A 25,979-nucleotide genomic window follows, 5' to 3' on the forward strand; every position below is an offset into this window, starting at 1 on the left:
AAAATGGTTAACATTAAAAAAAAAAAAAAGCAACACACATATTTGGTATGTGGAAAAGACCTATAGGTCATACAATGGGGTTTAGTCCTCCTGTGAGCGTCCTTGAGTGTTTCTTCAGTTCTCTGAGACTCAGTTTCCCCATCTTTAAAATGGGATTGGCCCCAAAGGATTGTTTAAAGATACAAAGTAGATGACACTGTGTGTCTACTTTGATGAGGCATGGGAGATCTTAGCTCCCTGAGCAGGGATAAAACCCGCCCGGACACACAGTGGATGGGTCGCCAAGCTCTGCGTAGTGTCTGTGGGCAGAGAGCCCCATGGCCAAGTGCTCTTTTGGCCGTGAGGTCTCAGACTGGGAGCATGAGAGGCGTTTTTGAACGGGCAGGCAGGAGGTTGGGCTTGGAACTTGGGTTCTCTGTGCTTAATTCTATTTGGACTCATCCCGGATCTCTGGCCCTCCCAAGTAACATTCTGTAAATCTGCGAAATTGAACATGAGCCTTACTTGCTGAAATTACCTGTAGCGTTAGCTTCCTTCACAGCTGTGCCCTCTCCTGGGCTCGTGCCAGTTCTCCGGGAGTGGCTGGATCTGCGAGGGCTGAGCCGTAATGCAGCAGGCTGTCGGTGGGCCTGAGCGCCCAGCCTAGGACCCTGGAGTGGCCCTAGGAACTCCGCCTGTGGTCTTCCCGGGGACAGTCCTGGGATCTCAACACAGCCAGGCAAGCTTCTCCCCTCAAGAAGCCTACCCTCATTAAAGATGGCGGAGAAGTCGCTCGTTTTCCTGGAATCACCTGAGATCCCGGAAGTCAGAGTCCATGTCCAGTGTTCCTGTTATGAGTCAACCACAGAATTCGTGATGCTCAACCAGTGGGCGTCACTGAGAGTTTATAGTAACCAGAGGGGACAGGAGGCGTGAAAGAACCCTGGGGAGGTATTAGCCTCTGTGTCTTTGCCTCAGACATCTTCCGCTTCATTGCATAATGTGAGACAAAGAAAATGGCCCCAAGAAAGGACGAGAGAAAAGATAACTCAGACTCACTAGTTTTCAGGGAAATGTAAATTAAAATTTAAATCACATGTATTTGTTCACTTATCACAGTGTGAATAATTTACATTTTAATAATTTCAGAGTTGCATAATGTGGGGGAAATGGACTTCTTTTTGATTCAAGTGAGAGTGTAACTTGGTTGAGGCAATCCGGCAGGATTTGCTAAAATTAAAAATGTGCATGGCCCTGTTCCTTGACTCAGCAATTCTACTTCTAGGGATCTTTCTACCTTAGGAAAGTATTTGCGCTTTGCACAAAGATGGTTTGGTAGGCAATCAGAAACAACCTAAATGCCCATCCAAAGGCAATGGTGAAATGATGCTCTGCGGCAGTCATCACCTCCCTGGGATTTCCTTCAAGTCCTTCGCCCCCGGGGGTCAGCAGGACTCCTCAGCGATGGCCATAGCACAGAACTCGATGTATAAGTTTAGAAAATTCTCAAAGACTTTCTGTTGGTGAAAAAAAAAAAACCAAGATGTAGTAATATCTAAACAGTCTGAAATAAACTGTGTAAAATCAACATTTCACCAACAAACAAACCTGTAGAGCTGACCCAGAGCAATACCACGTATTTCTACAGATGCTTAAAATTCATAGAAACAGCTCTGAAAGGAAATCCACCAAACAAATGATAGTAGTCACTTCTGGTTGGAGGCGTGGGACTTGAGGAGGTCCCCAGCTTTATATCCACTGTTTGAAAATAATTTTTACAGGTGAATGTATTCGTGTACTATTTATATAATAAAAGTAAATGTATTGATGGGATTGGCTGAAGGATACACTGTGTGTGCACCCCCAAGGCACAAATGTCCCGTCACCACACAGTAGATGGTTAGAGACGTAAGAGAGACAGAAGTCCTTGCTATGTGACTATTCACTTTTGGATAACCCTATGCTATACACATCGTAACACACACGACTAAATACAACTTAAATTAACTGTGAATGGAAGTCAACAGTTGTGTAAAAGACGCAGGGTTCCAAGAAGCAGATGAAAGTGAACTGGAGAACTTCTTGAAGTCACTCTCAAAGCCAGTGTTCAAGGAAGATATGGCAGCAGAAGAGGAGGGATTGGCAAAAGAAAAAGGGACATAAACAGGGATGATGACATGTTAAGGGCTTTGCAAGAGGATGAGATGAATATCACAGCGTTGACTGAGTCTCGAGAAAACGATGTGTTCAAAAGACAACCCTTTAAAATAATCGTGCTGTCAAGGTCAAATAAGGAGATTGACTTGCACGATTTTATAGGATCTTCAAGAATACGAATTTGTTAGTTCTCAAAATTAATGCACACTTGTAATTATAGCCTGGATGTGGTTAAACATCAGATAAATGCATTGGAAATAATTTTTCTTCCATTTTTCTTGAGATAAATTATAAACCAAATCCTTTTATCTCTTTAACACATGACTTTGTGATTTTTTTTAAAAAATAGATATTTTAATTTTGTGTCTTTAGCTGTGTTTCTGATTGTGAATGGAGTTGCTTTTGGTACTTTTTTTTTTTTCTTTTCGATGTTTCAGAGTGTCTAACCCTGTCTGAGGAAGAAGTGGAAGGGAATATACCTTGAGGAAGTGAAACGTGAAGAGGAGAAGTTTGCCCAGTGGACGAAACAAGAGAAAGACATGCCTGGCAGAAGGCACAGCACGCGCAAAGCCACTGAGGCATGAGCGAATGAGGTGCACTTGGGGGACAGAAGGTGATGTTGCAGGATCACTGAGTACAGATGAAAAACCGCAGAGAAAGGAGATGTAGAAATCAGCTGGAGATAGACCATGGAAGATCAGGGGTTGCTGTGAGAGGCTCAGAGTTCATCCTTCAGGCAACAGGAAGGGTTGCAGCATCCTTTCCACTCCCCTTCCTCCGTACTTGCTGTGGTCCAGACTCAGGAGGGATGTGATACGCTCTGATCCAGCTTCTCCATGTGTCGCTCCAGGAGGCACAGAGCAGCCTTGTGCTCTGGCCGAGACCTCCCCGGTGCTGGTGCAGCCATGCTCCCGGCATCACCCTGTGTAAGGTGAGCAGTAACTCACTTGATCCTCTCCATCATCCTGAGAGGAAAAGAGAAGTTAAGGATTTGGCCGAGGTCACACAGTGGGGAAACTGCAAGAGTTGGGTTTTGGACCTGAGTGTGTGCTCTTAACTTGTTCGCTTCATCTGCCCACCAGGTAGGCAGGGCTCTTCTATGTACGTTTTCACAGTGTAAATGGATTTACTTCTGGATTTAGACATGTTTGTTCAAAACAGTTGTATAACTGTTATAAATGAAAAATCTATTTTCTATTACACCTTACATACATATTTGCTTGTTAAAATAGAGCATTTGCTCCTGTTGGGGTCTAATGAGAGATGAATGTGTAAATTAAGGCAGAAGGCATAGCCAGAGAAGGAGGGGATCCACAGGAACACATTTAAGAGGTTTTGGCAACAGGGCGATGTACTAAGTAGCTGGAATGGGGTGAGGGGCCGCTTTGACATGCCTGAGTTCTGGGTGACTAGTGATGGCATTAGCTACCTGGGGGTGTGAGCATTACAAGTTATCCTGGGTATATTAAAATCCTAAATAAAGTGCTTGGGCATTGGAGATAGCGGGATGGGATGGGGCAGAAGGCCTGCTTCCTGGTAGGGCTTCCTGGATGTGTCGGGAAGGGCTCTGGCTCAAGACCCTGGGTCCCCAGACCAAGGCTGTGAAATTACCATCACAGGGAAATGGAAATTCTCAGCAAGGGAGCCCAAGTGCTGAGGGCAGGCGGTACAGACGGCTCTGCCTGAGACCAAGTGCACGGTCCCAGCATGGCTGTAACCAGAGCTCCGGAAGAACATTAGGAACGTGACATCAGGATGGCATTTGCAACCTTGCTCGACAGGTGGGTGGAGCATTGATGACTTGAATAGTTTCAGCTGGGGCTGAGGGGTGAGCCAGGGTAACCAGAGTCCCTGCTCCTCTCCCAGGGCACCTGGCCCTTCCCATTCCCCTCTTGGCTTTCCCCGCTCCAAGTGAAGCAAGGCCTTGCTCGCCTCCTGTTGTCCTTTGTTTCTGTGGCGGAAAATTTGAAAGCCCGGCATATTGGGTTTCTCTTTAGCACACCGATAAGGCAGAGGAAACATCTGTGGTTTGAGACAAAATGTGTGAAAGATGAGGGTGGGGGGGGCAGGGGTGGGGACAGAAGTTTTCTGTCTTAGAGAATGTTTTATCTCCTTGCTAGACACCTCCTTTATTAAAATGAAATTTATAGGTTGAAACGTGAACACGAATGTCAAGGAGACAGAAGGTTTAGATCCAACAGGAGGGAATTCACAATACATAAAAAAGGAAATCCCGAAAAGTCACACTTCCAGAAGCAAATGCAGACGCATTCGCTTCGGTTTCCTAGACTTTTTCTCCGATATCCAGCTCAAAGAGCTCTACCACCTGAGATCCACGCCTTAGATTTATTATTAGTTTCCAGGGACCAGCCCAACAGCTTTAGCACCAGCATTTTCATAAATCAAGCATTGAAAGCAGTTCAGTTGAGAAACTGATAGAAAAGGCCTGGACCCCAGAGGCATCGAGCTCTCAAGCTCCCAAGTCTTGCCATTCACCCTTCTGCACAATCCCAAAGACAGAGAAGATCTGGGAGAAGACAGGACTTGGTGTTGTGTGGAGTTAGCCCAGGAGTCAGAGACAGCTGCGTTCTGCAGCATCCTTCCCACTCCCCTTCCTCCGTACTTGCTGTGGTCCAGACTCTGGGATCAGGTTGAATCCAAGCAGAGGGACCCCCAGTTGTGTCAGGCTGTTGGGTAGGAACGGGAGCCTCCAGCTTCAAGAGGGAAATACCCTGCTTCGAAATAGCTACCGCACAATCTGTAAGTGGGCCATTTGTTGTTGTTTGATATGTTAGAAGTTTCATCAAACCTCTGGGCATATTTATACAATTAGAGTGGCAAGAGAAAGAAAACAGCGCAGTGACAAATTGGGCTCGTGCACTCTGATTAACTTGTTAAACTAAAAAGATTGCTTAGGAAACGCGCCCCGTTTGAATTTATGAAATTGCTTCTCATCAAGATAGAAGCCTGCTGAGCCATTAGGGGCGCAGGCAGCTGGTATGCACTTTGGCCAGAATTCGATGCAGGTCCTGAAGGAAAGGGGAACCATCCCTGACTTCAAACCCAATGACAGATCTTCTCTGTGACCAGGCAGGGCTGCTTTGTCCAAAGCCTAGACAATCTTGTCAAGACTTGCTGGTCCAGAACCCAGGCAGCCAGGTGATTCCTGTCATCCAGTGTTTTTTGGGCTCTTGGTTCTTTATGAGCATGATGACAGGTAGAAAAACAAGAGGGTGAGGAGTTTTAGGTTAAAAACCCTAGAGATTCAGTTTGTATCTCCTATGTCTTCAGCCATTGTGGGTGGACCCTGGGCCTTAAAGAGTTGAGTTCTGTCCAACCCTACCAAATAGAAGCCAACATTTATCACTACTGACTCTGTGCTGGAGGAAAGGCTCAATGCTTTTGAGTCAATTATCTTATTAAAGACTCATGATGACTCTACAGCAAAGGTGCTAGTATTATTCCCTTTTCCAAATGAGGTCAAGGCAAGGTCCATGGTGGATCATGGTGACGTGGACGAAGGGCGGGGCTGGGACTTGAACCTGGTGAATCTGTTTTTTGATCCTGTGATGTTCATTTCATACTGTTGTCTGCATCAAGGCTGTGGAAATCCCCAGGCCCTTCAAAGACCCTATAGAGTCTGAAACAGCCTTTGGACACCCCAAAGAGTTTGAGCCAACTTGCAAATTATTTATAAAATACAAATAGAACGATGTTTGCAAATTGGTATGCATGGAGATTATCTCCCAACCTAGAAAACTGGATTAATCCATTTGTCTTATGCCTCGACCATTCTGATGCTCAAGGGAAAAATGGAATGTACAGCATGTCAACTCTACCAGTAACAGTAGTAGCTGATAATAATCAGTCAGTTCAATCACTCAGTTGTGACTGACTCTTTGTGACCCTATGGACAGCACCCTGTCCATCACCAACTCCCAGAGCTTGCTCAAACTCATGTCCATCGAGTCAGTGATGCCATCCAACCTTATCCTCTGTTGTCCCCTTCTCTTCCTGCCTTCAATCTATAATAGTAATAGCTAATCTTATAATATAATACCTCTATCAACAATAATAATCAATATTAGTAATAGCTAATCTTATTAATACAACACGTGTATCAATGTCTGTGCCATATGTCTGGCCCTGGTACTTTGTTTGTGTCAGCTCATTTAATCCTCATATCAACCTTATGGTATAGGTGCTATTTTTAAGGCTATTTTCCAGATGAGGAAACTGAGGCACTGGAGGTTAAATTAATTGCCGAAGGGACACAGGCAGTTGTCGTCTGGAGTCCACATCCCGACAACCATGGAAATGCTGTGTCCTGCCCAGAGGGCCATCCTGTGCACCAGGTCAAGCCCTCCCCTCTTCACTGCTGGGAGATGTTCCCTGGGGCCTGATGAAGTTTTGTCTTGCATTCTGGGAAGGTGACTCATTCTCCTTGGTGCTGGAGGAACCAGCCTCCTTTTCTAGGCAGGGACCTTGCTGCCTGCTCCTTTTCTGTTGCTGGGTGAGCTGGGGCAGTGGATGCGGTTTCTCAGGCGCTGCCCAGCCCCAGAAGGATGTGGCTCTTTGCCTTCTGCCCACTTTGGAGCATGGCGGGAGTACCTGACCCGGTCAGTATGTAGAACCAGAAGAACAGGAATCTGGTTAATGGGACACGGAACGGTGCTTGTCCATTGGGATGGTGAACACCAGTATGGGCTGGGGTTAGTGCCCTGGAAGGCACATAGGATTGCAAGAACCACATCATTTTCTTGGAAAGTGGCAGGCCCAGGCCTGCCCAGGCTGAAACAGATGTGTATGCATTGCAGAAGGTGGGGCCCAACTTTTCCAAGAGTCTTCTGAAAGAAAGGTGACTCATCTTTTCTTAAAGGATATAAAGGCAAGGCTCTTGGAAGTCATCCTTGGCCACTGGTGATCTAGGTTGTTGGCAGATCACTCATTCATTCATTCCTTCATTCAGCGAGTCTCCAGCAGTGACTGCATGATGTATGGGGACAGCACAGTGAAGAGAACCAAGTCCTTTGGCGTGAATGATCTAGACTAAGGGGAAAGCCTGTGGTTGTATTATCGTGTGTGTGTGTGTGTGCTCAATCGTGTCCGGCTCTTTGCGACCCATACACTGTAGCACACCAGGCTCCTCTATCCATGGAATTCTCCAGGCAAGAATACTGGAGTGAGTTGTTGTTGTTGTTGTCACCCAGTCATGTCCAACTCTTTGCAACCCCATGGACTGCAGCACACCAGGCCTTTGTCCCTCACCATCTCCCGAAGTTTGCCTAAGTTCATGTCCATTGCATCAGTGATGCCATCCAGCCATCTCATCCTCTGACACCCTCTTCCCCTCCTGCCCTCAATCTTTCCTGGCATCAGGGACTTTTCCAATGAGTCAGCTGTTCCCATCAGATGACCAAAATACTGGAATTTCAACTTTAGCATCAATCCTTCCAACTGAAGTGGTTAGCCGTTCCTTCCTGACCCAGGGATGGAACTCAGGTCTCCTGCATGGCAGGCAGATTCTTTACTGTCTGAGCCACCAGGGAAGCCCTATTATCACAGGAATAAATGCAAATTTGTTCATCAGAGATGAGAGTTACAGAGGAAAGCAGTCTAGTGCTTTGGGATCCTATAGGGAAGAAACACCTGGTCAGAAAAGTCAGGAGAAGCTTCCCCAAGGAAGAGCATCTGGCGCTGAGATCTGAATCATGAGAGGAGCTCGATGCACCAGAGAGAGATGGGGAAGGAAGAGCTCTTCTGGTCGAGGGACTGCATGTGCAAAGGCCCAGTGGCAGAGGGGAGCATGGCAGATACCAGGGCCTGAAGAGGCAGGGGTGGCTGGAGTACAGAACCTCGGAGTGGCGCTGAAGGATCAGCTTCACTCGGCTGGGTTTCTCTGGCTGTGTTGAGGCCATGGAACGGGTTGGGCTTCATTAAAGAAACAAACAGAAGCTATTAAGTGGTCTTAAGCATGCAAATGGATGAATGAAAATCTCTCAGTCATGTCCGACTCTGCAACCCCATGGATGGTAGCCCGCCCAGCTCCTCTGTCCATGGGATTCTCCAGGCAAGAATACTGGAGTGGGTAGCCAATCCCTTCTACGGGTATCTTCCCGACTCAGGGATGGAATCTGGGTCTCCTGCCTTGGAGGTAGGTTCTTTACTGTCTGAGCTACCAGGCAAATGAGGGAGGAGGGTAAACATGGCAAGAGGGAAGTGACGCATCCATTTATGTTTGGCAAAAACCACAATGACCCAAATTCATTCCTTTGTGGTAGAACTTCCGGAGAGGGCCGAGTGTTCCCAACATGGAAGTCACAAGGGTGAGACCCTGGGTGCACGGAGCCTCGGAGAAAGCTCACATTGGAAAAGAATGAATTATCGAAGCAGTATTGGGAGGCCACCGCTTTTAAGCACAAAATCTAGCAGATTGGGAATATTTAGTGTGGGGGCCCCAGGATTGCACTTAATAGCCTTTAGGGTAGTGTCTTGCTTTCTTGCAGCAATAGAAGCTCATCCTAATGACCCCAGGGCTATCCAGGAAAGATAAAATTATAGTGAGTATTATTTGTTTTGAAAAATACTGTACAACATAATACACTCAGGTGTATCCCCCTACCCCAGATGATGGTTAAAATTAAAAAAAAAAAAAAGGTCCTAAAGGAATACCTTACATGACCTCTAAAGCATTCCATCATGACCTGACCCTTGAGCAGATAGCCAAGACTAACTGCATTGCTTGGTCAAAAAGTTCATTTGGATTTTTCTGTAGGATCTTACTTTTTGGCCAACCCAATATTATAAGCACTTCCGTAGTGGTTCAGTGGGAAAGAAGCTGCCTGTCAAGCAGGAGACATGGGTTCCATCCCTGAGTCTGGAAGATCCCCTGGAGAAGGAAACAGCTGCACATTCCAGTATTCTTGCCTGGAAAATCCCATGGACCGAAGAGCCTGGTGGGCTGCAGTCCACGGGGTCACAAAAGATTCGGACTCGACTTGGTGATTCAGCAACAACAACAACAACAACAATACTACAAGCAAATCAATTAACTCAAGAGATTTTTAACTAGCAGCCAGGAAGGGTCTGAACAGGTAGAGGTGGCTCTGGCATTGAATTATGGGTGAAATCTGGAATAACTTTGAGGCACAGGAGAGAAAAAGCCTACATCATCTTAATCAGACTGCTGGCAAAAATACGGACATTCAAGTCCCTTCTGGTGAGAGTTCAGAAGAGGAGAAACATACAAAGGAGAAGCCCAGGGGCAGAGGTTGGAAAGATGCAGCCAGAAGCCAAGGGATGCCGACGGCCTCCAGAGCTGGAGGAGGCAAGGAAAGGATTCTCCACTAGAGTGTCCGGAGGGAGTGGGGAGCTGCCCACACCTTAATGTCAGCCTAACGATACTAATTTTAGACTCTGGCTTCCAACACTTGAGAGAATAAACGTCTATTGTTTTTGAGCCATCAAGTTTGTGGTAATTTGTTGCAGCAGCCACAGGAGACAAATGCATTCTTTTTATGTTTTTACTGACTTTTAAAAATTTCACTCGTTTGTTTTGGCTGCGCTGGGTCTTCATTGCTGGGCGCAGGCTTCCTCTGGCTGCGGTGAGTAGAAGCTGCTCTTCGTTGCAGTGCATGGGCCTCTTATTGAGGTGGCTTCTGCTGTTGGAGCACGGGCTCTAGGGTGCACCAGCTTCAGTAGTTGTGGCACACGGGCTTAGTTGCCTGGTGGCAAGTGCGATCTTCTTGGACCAGGGATTGGCAGGCAAATTCTTAACCACTGGACCACCAGGGAAGCCCTGAGGCACATTTAATTCATATTCCACAAACATCCATGATTTCATGTGGCTGGTGTCTTCTCATACTTCATAGCTCAGACTGAAAGGCACCTCTTGACTTGAGGATCCCCAGCCTCCAATATTCTTGCCTGGGAAATCCCATGGACAGAGGAGCCTGGTGGGGTCAGTTCATAGGATTGCAGAGTCAGACACAACTGAGAACACACACACCTCACACACAACCCCCCTAACCGGACCAGCTACCCTGCCTGTTAACCTCCAGCACACTCACATCCTTAAACCTGAATTTCTTCCTTAGTTTGTGTGTTCTGCTTTGTCTCCCATCCTCCCAGTAGAACATGAGCTTCAGGCAGTAGCATCTTATTTCCCACTGAAGAGCCCCCAGCAGAAGCCTGGGGCAGACTGAACGCTCCTTGGAGGTTTGTTGAATGAATAAATGACCTTTCACGGTGTCCTGGAGGCCCACTGAGTTTGCCCAGTATTCATAAGACTGGTCCTCTTGCTTGCCGTGATCAACAGGTCTTGATGGTTATTTAAATTCTTCTTTTGGATCCTTAGTCTGTCCCAGGATGTGAAGCTGTTTAATATTCATTCATTCATTCACTCATTCAATAAATATTTATTTATTCGGGCTTATGCGTGAGGCAGTCCACTGATGATTCCTAATTGGGCTATTTTTTCCCCTGTTGAATTTCAATTGAGAAAGAAAAAAGCAATTGCAGCATTTTTCAAGGCAAAACAAGCCATATAACAACCACAAACCGCAAACAACGAAACAATCTTTCATGAGGCTAATTAGTCCTAAGCCTTAAAAAAAAGTAATAATTGCCAATTCTGGAACAGTCTTTGAAGGCTTTTTGAACAGAATAGTAATCAGGAAACTTCAGCCTTCATGAGGCAAGGGCTCAGAGCAAAACAAGGCACTTCAGAGTTGTGTACTTTCTGGAACTCTGATTTGGCTGAATTTTCTTCTGATAAGGAAATTTTAAGGACATTGATGGGCAAGGGAAGCACATTCATTGCACATACTGATTCTTTCAACAGACTTCACAATATACAACCAGTCTCATAATCAGAAGTGTTTCTTTCTGTTTAAAACCCAGAAGGGTAGCTGACATCTTTTATCAAAAAGACAGACAATTCTTGTCCCCTGACAATTCCAGATTATGGATCCCAGGAGGCTCTCCTTACACTGGTATTTTATCACTGGAATCAGAGCGACTGCTGTTTATTTTCTGAACCTTCACGTAGTTTTCAAGGTGTTGCCAGCAGGGCCTGGGCTGACAGTGACACGTGTTATTGTCACATTGCTAGATCTGAAAGAAAACACCAGATAAATAAATATCAGTGTTTCCTTGGATCTCTTTTTGCTATCATGGCACCGGAGGCACTGGCATTTGTTAATTCACATATCTCCCCTGTTTGGTGAGGCAATGTTTCCTTTCATCTGCTGGAGTGGGGGAGGAAGGGGGCGGTGCGGGCTGGCAGCCTGGCATGGGACCTGGATGAACTGCCATTCGATCTGGGTGAGGGGGAGAGGGTGGAGATGGCCTCTGAATACAGTTCCGCCCATGGAGCAGGGTGGAGCCTGGCTGCAGGACTATCTTCCCAGGCCTCTGTCATGTGGGTAGGTTACCCTGCATCGTGCTCAGCATCAGGTGATGTGGGCTGGGGTCCCAGCTGGGTAGGTTGCTCAACCTCCCAGCCTCAACTTCTGTACCTGTAGAAATGGATCCTGGGACCCTCCTCCTAGGTTGTTGAGAGACCCACAGAAGAGAGAAGAGACCCACAGAAGAGAGAAGAGCCCCCCTCCAGCCAGACTGACCCCTTATTTTCCCCCAGACCTTCTGCTTCCTCCCCTGCTCTGCCCTCTGGATCACACTTCCCTCTGCCTTTGGCCTTCTTTAGATTTCCTTATCCTAGAACCCAGGATGATGTCAACAACCTATGGCCCACGGGCCGCATCTGGCCTGCTGCCTGATTTTGGAAATACAGTTTTCCTGGCATGCAGCCATGCCTGTTCATTTACATATTGTCCGTGGCTGCCTTTGTGCTGCAGTGGCAAAGCTGAGTAGTTGCAACACAGACCATATGGCCCACAAAGCCTAAAATCTGTCCTATCTGGCCTTTCACAGAAGAATTTTGCCTGTTCTTGATGCTTTCCTAAGACATAAATCACCCTGATTCCACTCATCCTTAAAGACCCAGCTTGAGTTCTTGATCTGCTTGACTTCCCATGGCATGTTAAACGGATTTATATACAAAAAGGTTTCCATGATCATATGCTTTTAGGAAATCCTAAGTTAAAGAAACGTAAGCAGCCTTCTTTACTGACTGCAGGACTTATCAGTGCATTTAATGTGCTGGTGGATGTTGGGAATCTCCAAGAAGGGAATGTGATATGTAACATTTCTCAAACGTGTTTCTCTATTGGGCTACTGAGTGTTGAAGAGCTTAACTCATCTTCTCTAGTTATTTTATCTCTCTGGGTGATGCCTTCTGCTACAATGGATTTAGAATATATTGTATTTTTATCTGAAATGTTCATTTTTAACCTGGATCTCTCCCCTGGATTCTAGACACTGCACTCCCTTTACAACAGTCTAACAGACAAACTCAGACTTAACAATGCTCCAAAGGTACCTATTCTTCTCCCATCATTATCCATCATAGAAAGTGGCAACACCATTCACCAGTTACTAGGTCCAAAAATCTAGCACTCTTCTTGACTCCCTTCATCCTCCAACACTGTTTCTCTAATCCATCAGTATGCCTGTCCTGTCTAACTCCAAAAGGCATCCTGTACAGGACCACTTCTCACCAACTGCATGGTGACCAGCCTGGTCCATGCCGCCGACATCGGTTGACTGGATGCCTTCAACAGCCTATGAACTGGGCTCCCTGATTTTGTTCTTGCTCCCTGAAACTCAAATCCAATCATTCCTTTCCCTGGCTTAAGATACTTTAAGGAAAATATTTCCATTCCAACCAGAATAAAATACAAACTACTCCAATGACTTTCCAGGCCCTAGATAATCAGACCTTCACCTACCTCTTCCTCTGGCCTATTTTGCCCTCAAACCCAGTAATCCCAGGGCCTTTGCACATGTTAGTCTTTTTTTTTTTTTTTTTTAGAAATGCTCATTGTCATTCCATTTGCCTTCCCCATCTTTTCAAAATGTTTTCTGACTCTTCATTGTCATCTAGGTCATTAGACCCTCAGAGAGGCCCTTGCTGACCAAACCAAAGAACACTCAATTTCATTGTATCAAATTATCTAGCTTATCATCTTCATAGCTCTTATTGAAACCCCAGATTATTTTATCTCTTGTTTTCATGCTTCTTTTCTGTGTTCCACTGAGTACAAGCTTCATGAGGCCTGTTTCCTTTTCCACCACTAGGGATCCAGAATCTAAGACATTCCCAGGCACACAGTGGCTGTTTGACCATCACCATCTGTTGGCAGATTGACCAATAATCTCCTTAATCAGCAGAGCACCCCATGTTCTAGCATTTATGTTATTGTTAGAATGCCAGCTAGAACATCTGATATTCATCGAGGGCTACTTGTCAGGCACTGTGCTAAATGTCTTTCTCCTATTATCTCATGCCATCCTTCCAATTAATGTACAGAGCCTATGAGCAGCTACTATTTTTTTATCCCTATTCCACAGATGAAGAAATTGAGGCACAGAGCGACTAAGCTGCTTGCCTAACTGCTTACCTGGACCAGTCCTTGGCAGTCCCTGGTCACTGATCTGGATCTGATTCCAAATCTATGACTGTGGGCAATGCTGGGGCAACTGCTGCCACATTGCAGGGGTTGGCATTTGAGCCTCTAAGTGTAAGGTGTACAGGGGCCCAATACCATCATGACCAGGCTCACCTCTGACTGTGGCTTCTGATTTGAGCAGGGGCTTCACTACCTTATGTGTACAGTACTTGGAATATTACTTTACTTAATTTGGTCAAAAAACTAGATAGCACAGGGAACTATATTTAATATCCTGTGATAAACCGTAATGGAAAAGAATATGAAAAAGAATATATATATAATATATATATACATATATATATAATATATATAAGTGAATTACTTTGCTATACAGCAGAAATTAACACAACGTTATAAATCAACTATACTAAAATAAAATAAAATTTTTTAAAAACCTTTATTCTCACTAGGAACAGCTAAGTCTGTGTTTCACTTTGCATAAAACACAGTTCTACCCTGTCTATCATTCATGAGGTAAACATCGTAAAGCCTGACAACAGAACTGGCCCATAATAAGCACTTCATAATTTTTTGTTAAATAAATAGCTGTATGTAGCTGAAGGGCTTTGTCTTTGATTTCAGGGGTGAGCAAAATCACTGACTGTGTCGTGCTTCTTTCCTGCTCAGGCAGTGATTACAGGTGACATACCTGCATGATATTAAATAACACTCCCTCCCTTGCAGTCAACCCAGTTCAATTTTAACACTCTTCCAATATCTGCAATCAGTCAATCCTAGAGGAAATCAACCCTGAATATTCATTGAAAGGACTGATGCTGAAGCTGAAGTTCCAATACTTTGGCCATCTGATGCGAAGAGCTGACTCATTGGAAAAGACCCTGATGCTGGGAAAGATTGAAGGCAGGCAGAAAGGGGATGGCAGAGGACAAAATGATTGGATGGCATCACCGACTCCATGGACGTGAGTTTGAGCAACGTCTGGGAGATGGTAAAGGACAGGGAAGGCTGGTGTGCTGCAGTCCATGGGGTCACAAAGAGTTGGACACGACTGAACGACTGAACAACATCTGCTAAGCTCCCTCCTTTAGCAGAGAGAGTTCTCAGTGACTAACCCAAGGCCCAAAGCCTTTGGCAGGAGAAAGGATCTCTCAGGCACGCAAGATCCTTGCCAGGCAGAAGGTTGTGGATTCAGTATTTGCATACGAAACACAATAACCTTTGTGTCTATTTAAATCCTGAGGTTTCTATTATTATGGTAAACTCTGCTTTATCGCAAGGGATACTTTCTTTTCATCATAGTAGTGACTTTTGACTTTTTTTTTCAAAAGGAATTGAAGTTAAAAACTTCAAGGAAGTTGAAGGAAAAACTTCAAGGAATTGAAGTGAAAAGCTTCAAGGAATTGAAGTTAAAACACACAGTGACCAAATGAGCCAGCAGTGCCATTCCTAGGTGTTTACCCTAGAGAAGGGAAAGCCTACGCTACATGCAAATGTTCTTAGCAGTAACTGTTTGTAATAGCCTCCAGCAGGAAAGATCCCAAATGTCCACCAACAGGTGAGCAGATAATGACCTGTGGCGACTCCATACAATGGAGAACTGCTCAGTAATAAAAAGGAACAAGATATCAAGGCACTCAACAGCACGATGAGCTTCAGCAGCACTGTGTTAAGCGAGAGAAATCAGAAACAAAAGGCTACCCTCTCTGTGGTTCCATGTCTAGGATCTTCTCAAAAACAGGCCAAGTGTTGCAACAGTCAACCAGTCTAGAGTCCTGGGGAAAGGAGGCAAGTGAGGGGACCTTGAGGAGGATGGGAAGTGTCTGTAACTTGATCCAGAGATGGTTCCATGACAATAGAAATATATCAAAACTCCTGGGAATAGACACCTTTAAGTATGTGCATTTTATTGTATGTAAAACATTCCTCACTTAAGTCAATTAGGGGTATAAAGGAAAAAGCGGCAAATAATACAATAGGTATTGTATGGAAAGGTCAGACTCGCAAAGGTGACCGAGGGTTAGAAATTCCTGGAGCTCTACCACCCCAGCAGGAGATCTTATTATTACTTTTTGTTCCCCTATCTCTAGAACATTCTTGAGTCATCTTGGCCACTGAATGCAATTGTAATTTTAACTCTGTCAATCTTTTCTTTTCTGGATCCAGCTTTCATACCTTGCTTAAGACACAGTAAAGGACATCCTCACCCTAAGATTATGAAGACTATGGCATTATTCTCTGCTGTTCTAGAAGCTTCAGTCGTGTCCGACTCTTTGCAACCCTATGGACTGTAGCCCACCAAACTTCTCTGTCCATGGGATTTTCCAGGCAAGAATACCAGCGTGGATTGCCAGGCCCTCCTCTAGGGGATCGACCCCACCCAGGGATCAAACCTGCATTGTCTCTGTGTCTCCTTGCATTGACAGGCAGGTTCTTTACCACTAGGGCCAACTGGGAAGTTGTGTCCCTATAATTTAAAAAAATATGACATTAAAAATTTTTAATTTTTAATCGTGGTAAAGTGCACCTAGCATAAAAGTTATCATCTTAATCATCTTAAATGCTCAGTTCAGTGGCATTAAGTACCCATTATTGTGAAACCATCACCACCAGCCAGCCATCTCCAGAACACTTTCATCTTCTCAAACTGAAACTCTGTCCTCATTAAACAATAACTCCCTGTGCCCCTCCTCCTCCCAAACCCTGGCAATACCATTCTACCTTCTGTCTCTATGAACTGGACTCTTCTTGGGATCTCACTTAAGTGTGTATCGTACAGAATTTGTCCTTTCGTGACTGGCTTATTTCACTTAACACAATGTTCAAACCATTTTTAAAACCATGTGATTTTTGATCAATCTGGAATTTATTTGTGTGTGTATGGTGTAGGTAATGATTTGAGTTTCTTCCTCCTAACAAAAGGTTAACCAGTTTTCCCAGCATCATATATGGAAGAGACCATTTTTTCTTTTCCCAATCAGTTAATAGTCACCTGTCCTGGGTCAGGAAGATCCCCTCAAATAGGAAATGGCAACCTGCTTCAGTATTCTTACCTGGGAAATTCCATGGTCAGAGAAGCCTGCTGGGCTATAGTCCATGGGGTTGCAAAGAACTGGACCTGAATGAGCAACAAAGCACACAAACCCATAATTGAACTGCAGTCTCTGCAGAAATGCATCTGCTTGCAGGCCCTCTTTTCTGTTCCTATGGTCTGTTTATTCCTGCGCCAGTTCCGCACTGTTGTGACTACTTCAGCGAAGACCTTACCCAGTCTGAGTCCAGGGACTTACTCAGACTTAATTCCTTCTTGTCAGCCTTTCAGCTGCTCCCAAGGATTTGGGGCACCTGACCATCTCCCTAGCACTCTCCCATCTCTCCATTCCCCACAGGAGCCTGGTGTGCCGGAGTCTCAGTCCGGAGGTGGGAGAGGAAGCCCTGGGCCCTGCTGGTCAGAGGGCATAGATCCCCACAGACCTGAGCACACCCACCTGCTGCAGGGCTGGGGTCATGAGGAGGTCAGCCACTGCCCCAGTCTCAGAAGGATCTGGTAGGGGGCATAGGTGCCTGGGATGGTTTAATTTCTCTGTCTGCAGTGGAACATTGCCATGACCCAGTTGATCGCCAGGCAGATTTCAGGATAAGGCAAGTCAATCTTGGGTTGCCTCCAAGGACATTTGGTGCTACCAGCAGAACAGAATTCTTTCGAAGTTCATTTCCGAGGGGCCCCTGGAGGCAGTGACAGAGTACTCCCTGAATCTCTACAGAGAGAGTGTGAAAGTCCTGCTGGGGCCACCTCTCTGAGGTGGTGAGAGGAGACGGAAGGAGCGGAGCCCATCAGAGTGGGGCTGGTTAGCAGGTATGTGGGCCCACAGACTTTCCTTGACTACCTGCAGGGGTGCGTTAAGCCCTTGGCTCAGCGTCCCATGGGATCCATGCCCTTCAGTTTGCTTTTAGGGCAAGAGGTATGGGCAGAGAGTGGGAAGTGGGAAGGGCTGATGTTTCCACGAATCTCTTGCTGTCTAATGTCAGATGAGTCAGGTCACACCCACAAGCAAGCTCCCTCTAGGTTTCTGGTAGGAGGCAAGAAACTGGGCCAAGGGAGCGGAGATAAGCTCGGAGAGCATCCTTTCCCCCCACCCCTGCCTGGCTCTGAGCAGCAGGGAGGCCAGATGGAAAGCCCGGCTGAATTTCATAAAGGCCCCTTGGGCATCATGTGTCACCAGGACAGGAAAGGACAGGAGGAGATGCTGGGACTGTGGGCTCAGCAGGCCAGTTCTGCCAGGAGTCAGCAGGAAGGCAGACTGACAAAATCAGCTAGAAGTTCTGTTCTAGAAGCTGTAAGTATTCTCACATCTCCTTCCCAGTTTTCCTGTATCCTCCACTCCCTGAGTGGGTCGAGTCTTAACATGTTACACACACACACACACACACACACACACACTCACACACTCACACACACACATGTTTACAAATACCTAGAGACAAATGAAAATGAAAACTCCATGATCCAAAATCTATGGGCTGTAGCAAAAGCAGTTTTAAGAGGGAAATGGATAGCAATACAAACCTACCTCAGGAAACGAGAAAAACTCAAATAGTCAACCTAAACTTTCACTTTAAAGAGCTAGACAAAGAAGAATAAACAAAACTCAAAGTTAGTAGAAGGAAAGAAATTATAAAGGATCAGAACAGAAATAAAAGAAATAGCGACTAAAAAAATAATAGAAAAGATTAATGAAACTAAAGCTAGTTCTTTGAAAAGATAAACAAAATTGATACACTTTTAGCCAGACTCATCACAAAAAAAAAAGGGAGAAGACTCAATCAAATCAGAAGTGAAAAAGAAGTTACAACTGATACCACAGAAATAAAAAGGCTCACTGGAGACAACTACAGGTAACTATATGCCAAGAAAATGAACAACCTAGAAGAAATGGATAAATTCTTAGAAAGACACAATCTCCCAAGGCTGAACCAGAAAGAAATATTAAGTAGAAAAGATCAACATAGTCAAATGATTTTTTAATGTAAGTAAATTTAGCATTTTTATAATCAATAATGTCTGTGATACATTAATAATCAATGTCACTCAGAGAACACTTATGTTATGCCAGGCACTGCTGGAAGCACTTTAAATATACTGACCTAGCCAATATATACTTCCATTTTCCCTCATTTAGTAGATGTGGATGCTGAAGTACAGAGAGGTAAGTAAAGTCACTTGCCCAAGGTCATGCTAAATCGGCTGCCTCTCAAATCATGGACTAAATATGGGCCACATTGATTTTTTTTCTCTAAGTCACGTTAATAAATCCCTAAGAAGATATACATATAGATGTGTGTGTGTGTATGTAGAGTTATATAGATATATATTTGTATATATGTGATGATGGTGTGTGCATGCTCAGTCTTGCCTGACTCTTAGCAACCCCATGGACTGTAGCTTGCCAGACTCCTCTGTCCATGGAAATTATTCAGTCAAGGATAGTGGAGTGGGTTGCCATCTCCTACTCCAAAGGATCTTTGTGACCCAGGGATATAACCTGAGTTTCCTGCAAGTTTCCTGTGCTGCAGATGAATTCTTTGACAGACAAATTGCAGATGAATTCAGATGACACCGCAGTGTCATTTGGGCTTATATATATATGTGTATACACACACACACACACACACACACACACACACACACCCACCCATAGTAACTCCCTTTCCAGGTGGCTCCGATGGTAAAGCATCCACCTGCAAGGTTGGAGACCTGGGTTCGATCCCTGGGTTGGGAGGATCCCCTAGAGGAGGGCATGGCAACCGACTCCAGTATTCTTGCCTGGAGAATCTCCATGGACAGAGGAGACTGGTGGGCTACAGTTCATGGTGTCACAAAGAGTCGGACATGACTGAGCGACTAAGCACAGCACAGAACAAGGTAACTCCCAATTTCCAGACAAGCCAGGGGGTCTTTGGACCCCAGCCACTCTCTCCGTTCTCCTCTTAGTGCCTCTTAGCATCCCCTGAAGATGGAGTGAAAAAGTGAAAAGTGGAGTGAAAGGTGCCCTCAGCGATTTATGCCCATCCTAACTTCCTCTCCCCAGCTCCCATGGCTGCCTGTGAAATGGTGTGAAATATTCCCTTTAAAAGTCTAATTATTTACACTGACAGTATTTACTTTCAACCTCCAGTGGCTGAGTCAATATCATTTTTCCTCCTCTACTTCATTCCCTTGACTCAAAAAGCCAGCAGCTTTACGAACCCCGCTGTACTGCATCTCTTTACCCACACTGTAGCCTTTCAAATTTCACCTGCTCCAGGAATTAAATGACGGAGGCCGCGGAGCTCTAGGAGAGGCCACTGTTCGGGTCTATGCCTTTCCTTCTGCCTCGCATGGTCTCCCGGCTCTTCTCCCGGCTTAGTTTCCGCCTCCAGGATTCTGTCGCCACGGCACCCTTTGCACATTTTTCTCCTAAGTACTCCTCCCTACCTGTGACCTGAGGCATTGACCTAACTGACGTGGGAGGGTGGGAATTTTCCCCAACCTGTGACCACTGGGGAGTTTCTGAACAGACTGTGACTATAGGAACCAACCCTCTTATCGGCTGTCCTGATCACTGCCTGGATGAGTCTTTCAGGCTACGCCTTGCCACGGGGCACCCTGTACCCAGAAGTGAGCTTCCAGGCATGGGATGCTGTTCAACAAGCTGATTTGTTTGGTCTTATCTCCAATCAGCTGCCATGGGCAGATGAAAAATGATAGCACCATCTCTGTTTTGCAATCATGGACACGATCAAAAGGGGAGATAAGAAGTCAGGGAGAGGTATGGGGCAACCTTGAACCAGCCCCCTGGATACCAGGGAGGACATACAACTCATTTTTCTTGTTGAACAACGTGTATCTTCATTCCTCAGCTTGCTGATCCTCCCATAATTAACCATGTGAATATCAGTCTCTGCAGTGCCATTGCTGGGAGCTGCCCCTGCCCTTTCAGGAGCAACACCCAGCAATTAGCTGCCAACTGGGTGATGAAGACCTGGCTGGCTGGCTGGCCGGTTCTCAGAGTTTCCTCAGATGCCACCCCAGGGCCTTCCTGATTCTGCAAAGCTTCCCTTGGGCCCCTTGCCCATGGAGTAGAGTGGAGGGAACCTACCGTTTTCCTTTAGGCAGTTCCTCTTGCAAAGAAATATGGTCTCAGCAAACTGGTTTGCACGGGCACATCCTCTCTCTCTCTCTCTTTTCCTCCCCAGTAGAGCTCAAAGTCTCATTCTTTGTTAGGCCAGTTCATCAGTGGGTCCCCAGAGCTTGATGTTGTGGCCACTCCGCATATTCTTGGCCTGAAATCAACATCAAATGAATAAATGCTGAAGAAGGAATGCACCCAGCACCCACCACTCAGGGAATGACAGTTTAGTTGACAAAGCTACTTTTCTTTTAAAAGTTCATTTTTAATTGAAGGATAGCTGCTGTATAGTATTGGTTTGATTGCTGCCATATATTGACATTAATTAGCCTAGGTGCACATATCACCCCTCCTACCGCCCTTTCCCACCCCTCTAGGCTGTTGCAGAGCCCCAGTTTGAGTTCCCTGAGTCACACAGCAGATTTCCATTGGCCATCGATTTTACATATGACGGTGTACATGCTTCCTGCTACTCTCTCCATTCATCCCGCCTTATCCTTCCTTCCCTGCAAGGCTAACCTCCCCACAGCGGCCTCTTCGCTGGATCTGAGGACAAGGCACAATCTATAAGCTGGAAGGAAACAGACCAGTGTGATCCCAAGGTGTGGGCACAGCTGTCACCAAGAGTGGAGAACATGAGGCCATGGGTGCTGGTACCTGTAGATGCCTCCAGGAAGCTCTGTAGGGCACAGTGAATTTAGAGCCGATCGACAGAATGGTGGGGGCAGCGGTGTCAGTGGGAGGGGGAGAGGGCACGGCTGTAAAGACTGGGCCAAGAGAGAGAGGATGCTCTTTTTAGGATTATGTCAAAAGTTGAGCCAATGTGGTATTTCTAAATACCAGGAAGGAGGGGTGAGGAGTCGATACAAAATAATATGTATATATTATAATACTGGAGTGGGCTGCCATTCCCTTCTCTAGGGGATCTTCCTGACCCAGGGGTCGGACCCAGGTCTCCTGCACTGCAGACAGATTCTTTATCTTCTGAGTCACCAAGGAAGCCGTTATGTATGTATGATATATATCTATCCATACCTTATACATTGTTTAAAAAACTATGTTTGACTGCTATGTTCTGAGTGTGGAAATCCCAACTCCCAGTGTTATGCTATTAGGAGGCGGAGCCTTTGGGAGATACAAAGGTGACGAGGGTGGAGCCCTCATGAATGAAATTAGTGCCCTTATAAAACAGACCCCCAGAGAGCTCCCTCATCCCTTCCACCATAAGTCTGCCACACAGAAGACGGCCTTCACCTGATCATGCTGGCACTCTGGTCTTAGACTTCCAGTCTCCAGGACTGTGAAAAACTCATTTCTGTTGTTTATAAGCCCTCAAGTCTGTAATAGTTTTGTTATGACAGTTTTGTGATGAGATAATGGCCATTTTCTGAACTATTAATCGCTACAGTGGGTCTACTGGTCAGAGGCCCAATAGGACATAGATACTAACTCAGATGGTTCAAGAGTCTTCAGTGAAGGAGACTATATTCAGAGACATTAAGGGCACGATCAAGGGGTGATGATGCAGATACATGCTCGCTCAGCTGCGTCCTACTCTTTTGTGACCCCATGGACTGTAGCCTGCCAAGCTCCTCTGTCCATGAGATTTTTCAGGCAAGAATAGTGGAGTGGATTGCTAGGTCTGTATACTCAAAGCTATGGTTTTACCAGTAGTCATGTACAGATTTGAGAGTTGGACCATAAAGAAGGCTGAGTGCTGAAGAATTGATGCTTTCAAATTGTGGTGCTGGAGAAGACTCTTGAGAGTCCCTTGGATAGCAATGAGATCAAACCAGTCAATCTTGAAGGAAATCAACTCTGAATATTCACTGGAAGTGCTGATGCTAAAGCTGAAGCTCCAATCCTTTGGCCACTTGATGCCACAAGCCCACTCATTGGAAAAGACCCTGATGCTGGGAAAGATTGAAGACAAAAGGAGAAGGGGGTGGCAGAGAATGAGATGGTTAGATAGCATCATTGACTCAATGTACATGAATCTGAGCAAATTCTGGGAAATAGTGAAGGACAGACAAGGCTGGGATGCTGCAGTCCACAAGGTCACAAAGAGTTGGACATGACTTAGCGATGAAACAACCACAGCAAGGGATGACAAGCCCCAGAGACTAGCTGGGTAGTGGATGCTGTTTCTGCTAGACCTGAAAGGGCAGGGGAAACTTGGGGATACTGGAGCTCTGCTGGGGCAGGGCCTATAGAGTGGTACTGCCTGCCAGGAGCTGTAGCCTCAGAGAGGCATGGCCACGGCCAGAAATCACAGCCCCAAACAAGAAGAGAGCCGGGAATAGATATTCTGTCCTCTTCTCTCCCACTGTTTTTCACAACCTCCCGTTGGCCAGTTGGGAGCCAGAGAGCATGGACCCCTGAGGTCAGCCCCACGGGGCACAAGGAAGGGCAAAGAAGGAGGAAAGTAGGCATGGGGGTGGGGAAAGTGAGGGTAATAACACAGTTGGCACTGCAGTTACGATCCTGCCCAGCCTTGGAACCAAAGTCTACACTGGCTGAATGACTGATGCTGCCAGCTGACCTCTTTTGTGGGTGTCTCTCTAGGTGACATTTCTACCAGATAGTAGGCACTTGATTAGTTCTTTTAACCCTTTATCTATTAAGTCTAACAAATTATCTGTTACATTAGCTACTTGGATTCATCATCTCATTTAACTTTAATGCAGTGCTTGGTATTTAGAAGATGCTTAATAAATGTCTCTTAAACAATGAGTGAATGAATATACTAATACATAAGTAAACTGAAGAATGACTATGAACCACCTATAGAGTAGGTACTATGAGGATAGGAAAAGAAACTTAGTACAGGGAACTGCGTTCAATATCCTGTAATAAACCGTAATGGAAAGGGATATGAAAAAGAATATTAAAGGAATTAGCAAATGCTCTTAAAAAAGAGAGAGATTAATGGGTTCTGAGAGGTTAATGGTTCAGCCCAGTCTGCCGGGCCACTCATTGCATTCCACAAATATTTACTAACTACTTACTGTATCCTGGGCATGTTTACCCTTTGCTGGAGGAGAAAAACACATCAACATGCACTTGCTGTGTAATAGCTAAGTGCTACAGAGACAAATACAGCAGGGAGAGGACAAGGAGCTCTGGGGACAGGGTGGGCTTCTGTAGAGCATGTGGTCAGGGATGGTTTCTCTGGTATGGGGAGACTTTAGAGACTAGACCTGAAGGAGGTCTCTCTGGGGCTTTCTGGGATAAGACCATTGCTGGAGGAGGAAAGTGAGGGCAAGGTTTGAAGGTAGGAACATGTATGGGGCAACCGAGGGAAGTAAGGCCAGTGCGGCTGGGGCAGAGTGTAAATGCCATCCATCCAGCTAGGTAGGTGGATGGTCTCAGGTGTCAATCTGACCCCACTCTCCCCAGCTGGAGCCCTCCAGGGGCTGCTCACATACTTGGGAGTGGGAATCCCCTGTCCATCTCCCTGTATGGATCCTTCCCTCTCTGCACTTCAATCACCCTTGTACCCTGGTTCCTGCCACCTCCAGGCCTCTGCTCTTACTCTTTCCTCTGTCTGGAACACTTATCCTGGCTCTTTGGCTTTCTCTTCAAAGAAGGCCATCCCTAGACACCATTGTCTATCATGTCACCCATTCTGTTTCCTGCATAACTGATGTATTATCTGCCATTATCAGATCTGCATGATTCCCTGCCGAGTTATTATGTCACCCCGTGAGTCTGCTGTGTGTGCTCCACCATGCTCGCCACTGTGAGCTTCCTGAAAGCAAGGATATCTGCAGTCTTGTTCTTCATGGGGTCCCCGGTTCTTGGAACAGTGCCTGGCACATAGTGGGTCCTCAGTAAATAATTATTGAATAATGGATGGATGAATGAATGAATCACTGAGTGAACTTTGAGACTTCTAAGTTCCACTCTGAGACATAGTCTTCCTTTCTTTAGTCTTATGACTCTATAGCTCTCCTGTGAGACCTTCGGTTTCCCTGGGGAGGGTTATGAGCAAATGTCCATCCTGGCAGCAGTGACCATAAGAGCAGAGCTCTCGGAGTCCCAGTGAGGATTTTGGGAAAGATTTCTTTTGCACTTGCCCCTTTGCTTCAAATGGCATCACCAACTCGATGGACATGAGTTTGAGCAAGCTCTGGGAGTTGGTGATGGACAGGGACGCCTGGCATGCTACAGTCCATGGGGTCACAAAGAGTATATTTGCTTCAAATATACTTTCTATGCAAGTTCTCCACAGTGCTAGGAGCCCCCAGGGTCCTGGGGGCAGCCCCAAGGGTCCAGTGTATCAGTCCCATCACAGGATCTCATGCCAGCACCCCACCTTTTACTGAATCATTTTCCTTTTTAGCAAATGAATTAATGAATAGGAAACCACCTGCTTACAGGGACAGACACTAACATCAAAGTTGTGCTCTTAGCCTGGGAAGATTTGAGAAATACAGATTTTCTTATCTTCAGAGTTTTCAGATTCAAACATCCATGGACCCCTGTATGGTTTTTACATATATGAGTTTTACATACCAATTTCTTCTTCCTGTGATCTAATTGCTTAGGCAAAATTTTGAAATGACTCCTGTCTTTTCTCATATGTCTAGTTTTATATTTACCTATTTCGTGAAATCATGTAAGCTTGTTGTTTGCTTTAATATTCATTAAAACACATAGACAATTATAAAAAGGATTGATATCCCTACTGAACTACCCAGTGCCATCCTTGTACCACTGGTATGGAAGCATCTCATTTAGCAAACACTAAACTGGAAATTTGGCTCTTGAGAACTTGTCTTTAGAAAAAGTGTTTCCAGTGATTTTAATGTATATGGTCAGAGGACCATACTATGAGGACCCTATCCTGGCCCCCAGACTTGGCTTTTAGTGTGCTAAGTGATGTGTGTGTGTGTGTGTGTGTGTGTGTGTGTATGCGTGTGCATGTGCAGTCCATATATCCTGGTAGGTTTGTAATGTTTGATAAAACAAAGTCCTCTTAAAATGCTGGTGTAGAAATCTGCCATCATCACCACCACCTTATTGCTTTCCATGATGGTGGCCTTTATTTCCTTTAAATCTTCTAACCAGATTGTGCTTATAGGTGGGGAGGGCATATTTCTTAACCTCATTTTGCAGAGAAGGACACAGGCAGATAGTA

The 25,979-nt window shown here is 45.6% G+C and overlaps 2 long non-coding RNA genes across 3 annotated transcripts in view; one reads left to right on the top strand and one right to left on the bottom strand.

Moving 5' to 3' along the window:
- Window positions 1-20,114, bottom strand: LOC121816482 (uncharacterized). Of its 2 annotated transcripts, none has more exons than XR_006056099.1 (3): window positions 19,964-20,114; window positions 16,721-16,785; window positions 1-3,101 (listed from the first exon to the last, which is right to left on the bottom strand). It is a non-coding gene; the product is annotated as an uncharacterized LOC121816482 (long non-coding RNA). The 2 variants fall into 2 exon arrangements; XR_009596291.1 differs by lacking the exon at window positions 19,964-20,114 and adding an exon at window positions 17,156-17,424.
- The window catches only part of LOC132657738 (uncharacterized), a 20,176-nt gene continuing 11,603 nt past the window's right edge, over window positions 17,407-25,979 (top strand). The window contains exon 1 of the long non-coding RNA XR_009596290.1: window positions 17,407-17,523. This is a non-coding gene — a long non-coding RNA (uncharacterized LOC132657738). The remainder of the gene's footprint in view (window positions 17,524-25,979) is intronic.

This window comes from Ovis aries, chromosome 14 (assembly GCF_016772045.2).
Source record: "Ovis aries strain OAR_USU_Benz2616 breed Rambouillet chromosome 14, ARS-UI_Ramb_v3.0, whole genome shotgun sequence".
In the NCBI taxonomy this organism is placed as follows: domain Eukaryota; kingdom Metazoa; phylum Chordata; class Mammalia; order Artiodactyla; family Bovidae; genus Ovis; species Ovis aries.